The 9843-nt window shown below is 41.1% G+C and overlaps 1 pseudogene; it reads right to left on the reverse strand.

Moving 5' to 3' along the window:
• Positions 1 to 3359: 3359 nt before the first annotated feature.
• On the reverse strand, positions 3360 to 3457 carry LOC122033196 (annotated as a pseudogene).
• Between the last annotated feature and the right edge of the window lie 6386 nt (positions 3458 to 9843).

Below are 9843 nucleotides of genomic sequence, written 5' to 3' on the forward strand. Positions count from 1 at the left end.
TTCTTCCTCCCTTGAAGATGTGGATGATACCTCCTCATCTTTCTTCTCCTCCTCAGATGTTAAGCACGTGTCAACATCCGATTGGTCCTTTCCCTTTGACTAATAAACTCTTATCCTTGGGTCCACTCCTTGGAGTTGTGTAGTATCTTCATGGAGTGCAATCACCTTGCTCCAAAGCTCATGAACACTTTGAGCCACACCCTAATCTCTTGTCTTTCTCAGTGATTTCTTGGGCGCTTGTGCCTTTTTTTCGGTGACAATGGTCGCTGATGGCATTATGTCATTGGCTAAAGATCCTTCCCACTTCCCTCGTCTATCTACATCTCATAATACCTTTGTTGCGGTGAGGGCAGATCCAGAAAACACGATCCCTAAACCTCTGCAAGCGGTGGAAAATTCACCTCCTAGGGACTTATACGCAGCGGCACTGAGACCACTCTCCCCCTGTGCATCCAAGAAGAACTTTGAGGGCATCGGAGAGAATTTCAAACCTGCGATCATCTATAATAACAAACTGATTTTTTGAAATCTTGGTCTTTCGAGTTTTTTTAATATCTGATTTCTTAGATCTGGTTATGTTTTTATGAACCTCACATCGAGTGAGGATATGGCTCATGTATGGAATAGAGGAGTGTGGTTTATTGGAGGTGTGCCTTTGAGAATCTTCAAATGGACGCCATATTTCTCCTATGTTGCTGAATCTTCTATAGTTCTAGTGTGGATACACTTTCCAGATCTTCCAATTCATATGTTTAGCAAGGCTACACTCTTTTCTGCTATTAGCATCATAGGGAAGCCAATTAGAATTGATGAAGTTATAGCAGACTACTTAAGATTATCTGTAGCAAGGGTGTTGATGTGCGTAGATTGTATACACTTGTTAGCATGTTTTGAGGCACATTCACATACTTTGTACATGCTTTGTCTACATATTTTCGTACTTCCAGCTTTCCTTTTAGCATATTTACTCTTTTTGTTCGGAGATATGCATTTATGCATTTTTTGTACACAAGAGTCGAATTTGGTGAAGATTTTATGTTCAAGGCCAAATCTGCAAGCAGAGCAAAGGAGGAAGGCATCATTCCTGAACCTCACACAGCCCTGCCATGGGGGGTTGCCCTGGTCGTGTGGAGATTTCTAGCCATGTGGCTGAAACAGAGAAGGAAGTTGCCATGACCGTGTGAACCTCACACGACCGTGTCAAGATATGGAGCCAGCAGGAGCAGCCGAGCAGGCCGTGTGCAGTACATGGTCATACTAGCATTCCAGTGTTGAAGACTTACATGGCCGTGTAGATCTACACGGCCGTGTGAGGTTTCCAGAGACCATGAAGGGCCTAGCCGTGTACACTACACGGTCGTGCGAGATCTCCAGTGCCAGAGACTACCCGGGCCGTGTAGATCTACACGACCATGCGAAGGTAGCAGATGCAGGGTGTGCCACGGACGTGTGAGTTGTGCAGAGAGGGGAGTGAGGAAGGCTGTGTGAACCTCACACGGCCGTGCCTCGGGGTCGTGTGGCGCCCAAACCTCACCTCTATATAAGCCTTCCTCCTTGATTTGAAAGGGGATCTTCTCCCCTTTGGGAGAAAGGAAGATTTGGGTGATTCCTTCCATTCTTGGGTGGATTTCTGGGCGATCTAAGGGAAAATCTTCACCGATTCGACTCCAGAAGCGTGGATTGGATCCGAAGACCGTCTTCTTTGTAGATAAGTTTTCTTCTTTCCTCTTCTTGTATTGGGGGATCAAGAATGCTTGTGATTTGTATTTCTTCGGGTTTTTCTCTACGATTCATGGAGTAGATCTTTTTGTTCTAGGATGAAGGGAGTATTTGTAAAAATTTCTTAATGTAAACTTTTGTGGATTTACCAATTCCCTATTTCTATGATTTTGCCCTGTTTGTATCAATTAAATCTTGGATGTATTGTTGTGATTTGGACCTAATTCACATTCTTGATTGATTGTTTGAATGTCTTGTGGATCTTGTAGAGATTATCTCTCACTCGATTTTCCGAGGGAAGCATGCGAAAGGTGCAAGCCCGTGTAAGGACGTTTGAGGGATGAGCTTTAGGGGGGAAATAGGATAATTCAAGAGGGTAGGATAGATTTATGCATTATATCTTATGGGTTGAGAGGTAATGATTTCTATGTTGATTTTCTGAGGGATCTTCGTGACAGGAACATGCCCATGTAAGGACAACATAGACTCATATCTAATTGATCGCATTTAGATATAGATTTCAGTCCTAGGTCGGTTGTCTATTGCAAGAGAGAACCGGCAACCTTCTACAAATGGTAGACAATTGAGAAATAAGATTTGGTAGATCATTTACATTGAAAAACCTTACAAAGAAACCAAAACTCCTAGAACATCCCTTATCATTGCCCTATTCCTTGTTTCCTATTCTTTTATTTCTTTGTTACTTTTCATAGTTACACTTAGACTTTGTCAATCCATTGATTTATTGTCTAGCTAATTCGCTTTGAGATATTCTTAGTGCTTATTCCAGTCCCTGTGGATACGATAATCTTTTATATTACTTGCGATATGTTCGTACACTTGCGGATGTCAACAAGTTTTTGGCGCCGTTGCCAAGGACTGCGCTATAACATTAGGAATTATCAATTGAGTTAGACTAGACATAACTTTTCTTTTCATTTGCATAGTTGTAACTAATTGTTAGAATTCTATTTTCATAAGTTTTCCATTTCTTGTATAACATTCTTGTCAATTTTTTTCTGTTGTAATTCTAATTCTACATTTTTTATTCTAACATCTTGTCTAACTTTTCTCTGTTTTCTTTTGATTTAGTCTTTTTCTTTCTTTTTCTTTCATGAACATATCTTGCTATCTTGTTCTTGTGTATGCAAAGATCTAACTTTGTAGGAGAACTTCTTCCTCTAGACCCTGAGATAGACAGAACATTTCATAGAAAAAAATTTTTGCAAAGACAACAAGAAGAACAAGAACATTCTATTATGGCGAATAGACCACTAAAGGATTATGCAGCACCTTATGCTTGGGGTTTTCGATCTAGTATTTCAAGGCCTTCTGTAGAAGAAAACAATTTCGAGATAAAACATGCAATTATATCTATGGTGCAGCAAAATTAGTTTGGTGGAGGACCGCATGAAGACCCGAACCAACATTTAGAGGTCTTCTATGAGATATGCGGCACAATGAAAATGAATGGTGTTCCTTCAGAGGTAGTGCACCTACTATTATTTGGATTTTCTTTGAGAGATAGAGCCAAGAAATGGTTGAATTCTTTGGCTCCAAATAACATCACCACATGGGAGCAATGTGAGCAACAATTCCTTGACAAATTCTATCCTCCAAGTAAGACTGCTCATATGAGGAATCTCATTGCAAGCTTCAAACAAGCAGACTCTGAATCTTTATTTGAAGCTTGGGATAGATACAATAGTATGCTCAGACAATGCCCACACCATGGTTTAGAAAGGTGGTTAGTGCTACATATGTTTTATAACGGCATCAACTATCATACAAAAGTGTCCCTTGATTCAGCTGCTGGAGGGGCACTTATGAACAAGAGTTTAGATGAAGCCGAGGAGATAATCGAGAGTGTAGCACAAAACCACCATCAATGGGCTAATGAAAGAAGTGGTGGCTATTCTTGTATGAACCCAACAACAAAAGCATCAGGAAAATTTGATGTTGATGCAGTGACTTTATTGGCTGTGAAACTGGATGTTCTTATAAAAAAGTTTGAGAATATGGGAGCTAGCTCAAGTACATCCAATGCCATTGTTTCTTCTTGTGAAGTATGTGGAAGTTCTGAACATTTAAATGACTCATGTCCGTTGGGGGTTATAACTGCACAAATCAATCAATTAGAGCAATGCGATGCAATTATGAGTTTCAATCAGAGGTAGAACAACCCATACTCAAATACCTAAAACCTTGGATGGAAGAGTCATTCTAATTTCTCTTACAAAAATAACCAAGATCAAGGACCATCCATGGGGGCAAGGCCTAATTTTCAATCCGGGCAACAAAATTTTCATCAACAATCTTCTCAGGGCTTTCCTATGTCTAAAATTGAAAAGATGTTTGAAGAACTTATGTCCACTCAGAATGAAATGAAACAAGCTCAGAATGAAATGAAACAAGACATTTTGAAGCTTACTCAGAGAATGGATAATTCTGATAGACATCAAAAGATTTTGGAAAGTCAGATTGCCCAACTAGCTTCCTCATCTTCTAGAGCACCAGGATAATTACTTGGAAAGCCTGATGTCAATTCCATGGAGCACTGCAATAGAATTGAGCTTAGGAGCGGACGGACCTTGGGAGATCCCCAAGTGACTACTCCAAAAGGGATGCACACTGAAGAAGAGCTCTCTCCTCCAGCACCAAATCAGACTCAAGTTAATGAGGAGAGTACCACTAAGGTTGAAGAGATTCTTCCACTCAACCATCAAAGTATAACAACCCCTTTTCCTCAAAGATTGATTATGTTAAAGAAAGATGAAGAGTTTGGCAAATTCTTGGATAAGGTGAAAGAAATATGTGTTGAAGTACCACTCATTGATGCAATCCTTCAAATGCCCAAGTTTGTCAAATTCTTGAAGGACATCATGTCGAATAAGAGAAGGAAGGGAGATGTAGAGACCATTGCACTTACAGAGGAATGCAGTGTTTTTTTTTTTGAAAAGAACACTTCCCTAAAGTTGAAAGACCCCGAAAGCTTTTATATTCCTTGCAATATAGGAACTGAATTTATTGAAAAGGCTTTTTGTGATTTGGGGGCAAGTGTTAGCCTCATTCATTATTCTATTTGTAATAAATTAGGTCTCAAAAATTTTAAACTTACTACCATGACACTACAACTTGCTGATCACTCCTGTAGGTACCCTATGGGTATCATTGAGAATGTGTCGGTAGAAGTAGGTGGGAGTATAATCCCCACCGATTTTGTTGTGTTAGACATGGAGGAAGACCCGAAAATCCCTATCATATTGGGAAGATCATTCCTTACTACAGCAAGAGCTATCATAGATGTTAAGAATCATAAACTTTCTTTGGTAATCGGTAAGGAACGGTTGGAATATGATTTATCTAAAGCCTCTAACCATGTCTCTTCTCTCTTGAATGCTTGTAGCAAGGCAAGCATTTACAAATTGGAGGAATGGAATTTCCATCCTCATGGGAGGCCACAAAATGAAGAAAACTATGTGGTGGAAGATGTTGGGAGGAGACCTCCCAACAAAAGTGACAAATATGTCTGCCCTCCAAGGGCAAGGAAAAGAGAGGAGTAATTAGATTGGTCGAGCTAAAGACCTTAAATAAGCGCTTCTTGGGAGGCAACCCAAGGGTTTCTTTTTACTTAGTTTCATTCCATGTCTCTATTGTTAATTAGTAGTGTTTTTACTTGGTTTTTGTTTTGTTTTTAGATTGAAATTTCACTTCCATGAGCTGGCCATGACTTCTTCATGGGCATGGAAGTGTTGAAAGAGCTAGAAGGGAGGAGAAGTGTCAATTGGAGCAAAACAGAGCATGGTCGTGTGCTGCACACGACCAGGCTTATGGTGTAGAGAAGGGAGATGCTTGGGCCGTGTCTATATGGCATGGCCGTGTGGAGTCTCCAGAGAAGGAAAGGTGTATGGCCATGTCCCAGACACGGACGTGTGAAGAATCCAGAGGAGGAGAATTTCTTGGTCGTGTCCCAGACACGACCGTGTGAAGAATCCAGAGGAGGAAAGCTTCTCGGTCGTGTCTCACACATGATCGTGTGAAGGAACCAGTGCAAAAGCTTGCACTGGCCGTGTCATCTGACACGACCGTGTGCTGATTCCAGAGGAGGAGGTTGTTGGGGTCGTGTCCCAGACACGACCGTGCATGGATACTAGTGAGGAAGAAGGAGATGGCCGTGCCAATTGGCACGGCTGTGTGACTCAACCCAAGAAGGAGAGGGAAGGGGCCGTGTAGATCTACACGACCCGTGTGGAGAAACTTTGCCAAGTCATGTCTCCTATACACGGCCAGATCCAGGTCGTGCCCCCCACACACCCTCTTCATCTTAACACCCTTTTCTCTCCAAAACCTCTCTCTTCTTCAACCCTTCTCTCAAACCTTCTTAGATCTAGGTCTAAAACTTTTCTTTCTCCACAAACTTCATCCATATCTAGATTCTTCTCTTCTCCTAGATCTAAGATCTCCATTTCCTTAACCAAAGATCTTGTTCTTTGAGACCTATTTCCTCAAGATCTAGTTCCTCCAACCATAAATAGTACCCATCCCCACTCAAACTTGACATTATGTCCAACCTTTTGAAGAAACTGCGCAAGGGAGGTGGTGGATCAAGTGGAGACAAGGGGAAGGAGCCAAGCAAGGATAAGGGGAAGCAACCGGTCAAAGGCAAGGGAAAGAGGACATCACGTGACGAAGGTAACGACAATGAATTCAATATTGTATTTAGAAATGATGATCAAGTAACTAGATTTGCAATTCTTGTAAATAGAAAGATCATGTGTACTAGGTATATAGACCCAACCGTTTTAGATATGATAGGAATTAGAGATGATATAGATTGGATGATTGGGTTCCTAGATTGGAGTGATATGTTGTACTCATATCTACCAACTTATCCTCGGCTTGTTTTGGAGTTTCTAAGTTCTCTAGATATCCATTTTGCTAATGAAGATGATTTTGTTGGCAAGATAACTTTTAGGTTGATGAATCAAGACTTTCAATAGACATTTAGTGACTTTAACACTTGTTTTGGATTGTCTTCCGGTAGCTCTCGAAGGTTTGATTCTAGGTTTAATTGGAATCATTTTTGGATTCAATCACCAGATTAGATCATCCTTATGAGCCCTCTAGAGCTAAGGCTTCTCACATGCAAAACCTTGTTTTTAGATATCTACATAGAGTCATGAGCAACTATTTTCGGTAGGGGGGAAAGTGATGGAGTCATCAAGAAAGTAGAACTTTATTCTCTATGGGCTATGCTACATAAGGTTGATTTTGATTCCGATTTTCATTTTCTGCAAACCTTGGTGAGAGCTGCGAGGGCATCTTCAGGATCAATAGTGCTTGGTGGTTTGATTACCCAAGTAGCCAGTAACTTGGAACTTGACTTAGAAGGGTTGGAAGTTATTCATGGCAATGATATAATCGACATGGATGCATGTCTTGCCATGAAGATGATTGTTCGGGATGAGAATGGTTTTGCATTTCCTAGGAGGAATGGTTTTCCTCTACCTCTTCCTTGTCCCGAACGAACTTCAATTCGCAACCCTGCTAATTGGGTAATCACTGATTCAGATCCTGAAAATGTTCCCTCCATATTTAGAGATACTGAGCCACACATTGAGCCCTCAACATCTGGATACCCGCAGCCTTCCGGACATCCGGATCCTGCTAGGCATTCTTTTACCTATGGTACGGGTCCCTCCAGATTTGATTTTTCTGATTTTCGTACTTCTCTAGAATCGCTTCACGAGAAGCATGATGCCCAACGAAGAATGTTGGAAGGTCGCTTCTCTTTATCAGATAATCAGTTTAGAGAAGTACAAGAGCACTTTCAGTTCACGAGGAACTTTCAGGGTCAAATGGCCGAATTTTTCCAGGATTATGATACGGATCAAGCTAGAATGAGGGATTTTATGCAAAGCGTGAGTGTCACTAGCCAACAAGTAGATGCTTTGTTTGAATATCATATAATCCTGAGCGAAACTCCAGGTTCCCCTAGTTTTCCCATTGGCCAACCACGTCGTAGACACCCTTTTCCTCATCCCCCTCCACCTCCACCTCCACCATATTGATTTCATCGGGACGATGAAAAGTTTAAGTCTGGGGGGGTGTCAAACCTGATTTCTTTTTGTATTCTAGTTTTCAGTTTTTGCTTGTTTTCTGTATGCTTATTTTTTGTTTTACACTTTATTTTTGATTATCTTACTTTGATTGCTTGTTTTGATAGTCAATTGACTGTCTTTTGAAATCTTGTGGCATACATCTTGAGAACATCAAACTTCACTTATATGCTTTCTTGTCTTCAAGTGAAAATGTTAGCACGTTCATTATCTAGATTCATGATGTTCAAATGATGTTAGTAGTATGCCTAGTGTACCTCTTTTCTCTATCTTGAGTAGCATGATGTAAGCTAAGTATCTTATGGAGATGAGTTTTAGTCTTGGCTTGACCTTAAGGATCTTATTTTCACTACACTTTGGCTTGATGCTTGAATGGTTGATATCATTGAAATAGTCATGATTCATCTTGTTTGTTTAGTACTTGGTTTCCATGGTGATTTCTTAAACTTCATTTTGGTTACTGGATGAGGCTCAAATCATGTAAGCTCATTTGGAAAAATCAAAATATCCCAACATTTGTGCTAAAAGTGCACTTGTGAAATAAGATTTGCACAATGAAAATACTTATGAAAAAAAATGTGAAAAAAAAGCAAAGGAAAAAAGTGAATAAGGGATATAAAAAACAGTTATCGTGAGTGGAATCTAGCAAGTCACCCCTTTGAGACCGAGTTAGGTTACTGGGGAAATGACTGCTTAGCTTCTCTTGAGATTGAGCACGCCTTTGAGACCATGGGTTGATTAAGAAATATGAACCAAGTGTTTGGCAAGTAAGTGTCTATCACTGGTTACTTATCTATCACTGGAAACATTAGGAATTCAAATTTGATGATAACTTAACTAGGACATAGATTGAAACTTGAAGAGTTTTGAGTTGTTTTCGCACTGTGCACAGGGTACTTATGCTTGAGACATACTTAACTTGTTTTCATGATCATGCTTACTAATGAAACCTTTTGATAGAGTTAGGAGAATGCATTAGGGATATGAGAACATTGTAGAGCATATGAATTTAGATTGCAGCATTTTGCTTGAGGACAAGCAAAGGTTTAAGTCTGGGGGTGTGATGTGCGTAGATTGTATACACTTATTAGCATGTTTTGACGCACATTCACATACTTTGTACATGCTTTGTCTACGTATTTTCATACTTCCAGCTTTCCTTTTAGCATATTTACTCTTTTTGTTAAGAGATCTGCTTTTGTACATTTTTTGTACACAGGAGTCAAATTTGGTGAAGATTTCATGTTCAAGGCCAAATCTACAAGCAAAGCAAAGGAGGAAGGCATCATTCCTGAACCTCACACAGCCCTGCCATGGGGGGTTGCCCTGGCCATGTGGAAATTTCTGGCCATGTGGCTGAAATAGAGAAGGAAGTTGCTACGACCGTGTGAACCTCACACGGTCGTGTTAAGATATGGAGCCAGCAGGAGCAGCCGAGCAGGCCGTGTGCAGTACACGGTCATACTAGCATTCCAGTGTTGAAGACTTACATGGCCGTGTAGATCTACACGGTCGTGTGAGGTTTCCAGAGACCATGAAGGGCTTGGCCGTGTACACTACACGATCGTGCGAGATCTCTAGTGCCAGAGACTGCCCAGGCCGTGTAGATCTACACGGCCATGAGAAGGTAGCAGATGCAGGGTGTGCCACGACCGTGTTTCACACACATCCGTGTGAGTTGTGCAGAGAGGGGAGTGAGGCAGGCCGTGTGAACCTCACACGGCCGTGTCTCGGGGCCGTGTGGCGCCCAAACCTCACCTCTATATAAGCCTTCCTCCTTGATTTGAAAGGGGATCTTCTCCCCTTTGGGAGAAAGGAAGATTTGGGCGATTCCTTCCATTCTTGGGTGGATTTCTGGGCGATCTAAGGGAAGATCTTCACCGATTCGACTCCGAAAGTGTGGATTGGATCTGAAGACCGTCTTCTTTGTAGATAAGTTTTCTTCTTTCCTCTTCTTGTATTGGGGGATCAAGAATGCTTGTGATTTGTATTTCTTCGGGTTTTT

Source organism: Zingiber officinale, chromosome 11A, assembly GCF_018446385.1.
Source record: "Zingiber officinale cultivar Zhangliang chromosome 11A, Zo_v1.1, whole genome shotgun sequence".
In the NCBI taxonomy this organism is placed as follows: Eukaryota; Viridiplantae; Streptophyta; class Magnoliopsida; order Zingiberales; family Zingiberaceae; genus Zingiber; species Zingiber officinale.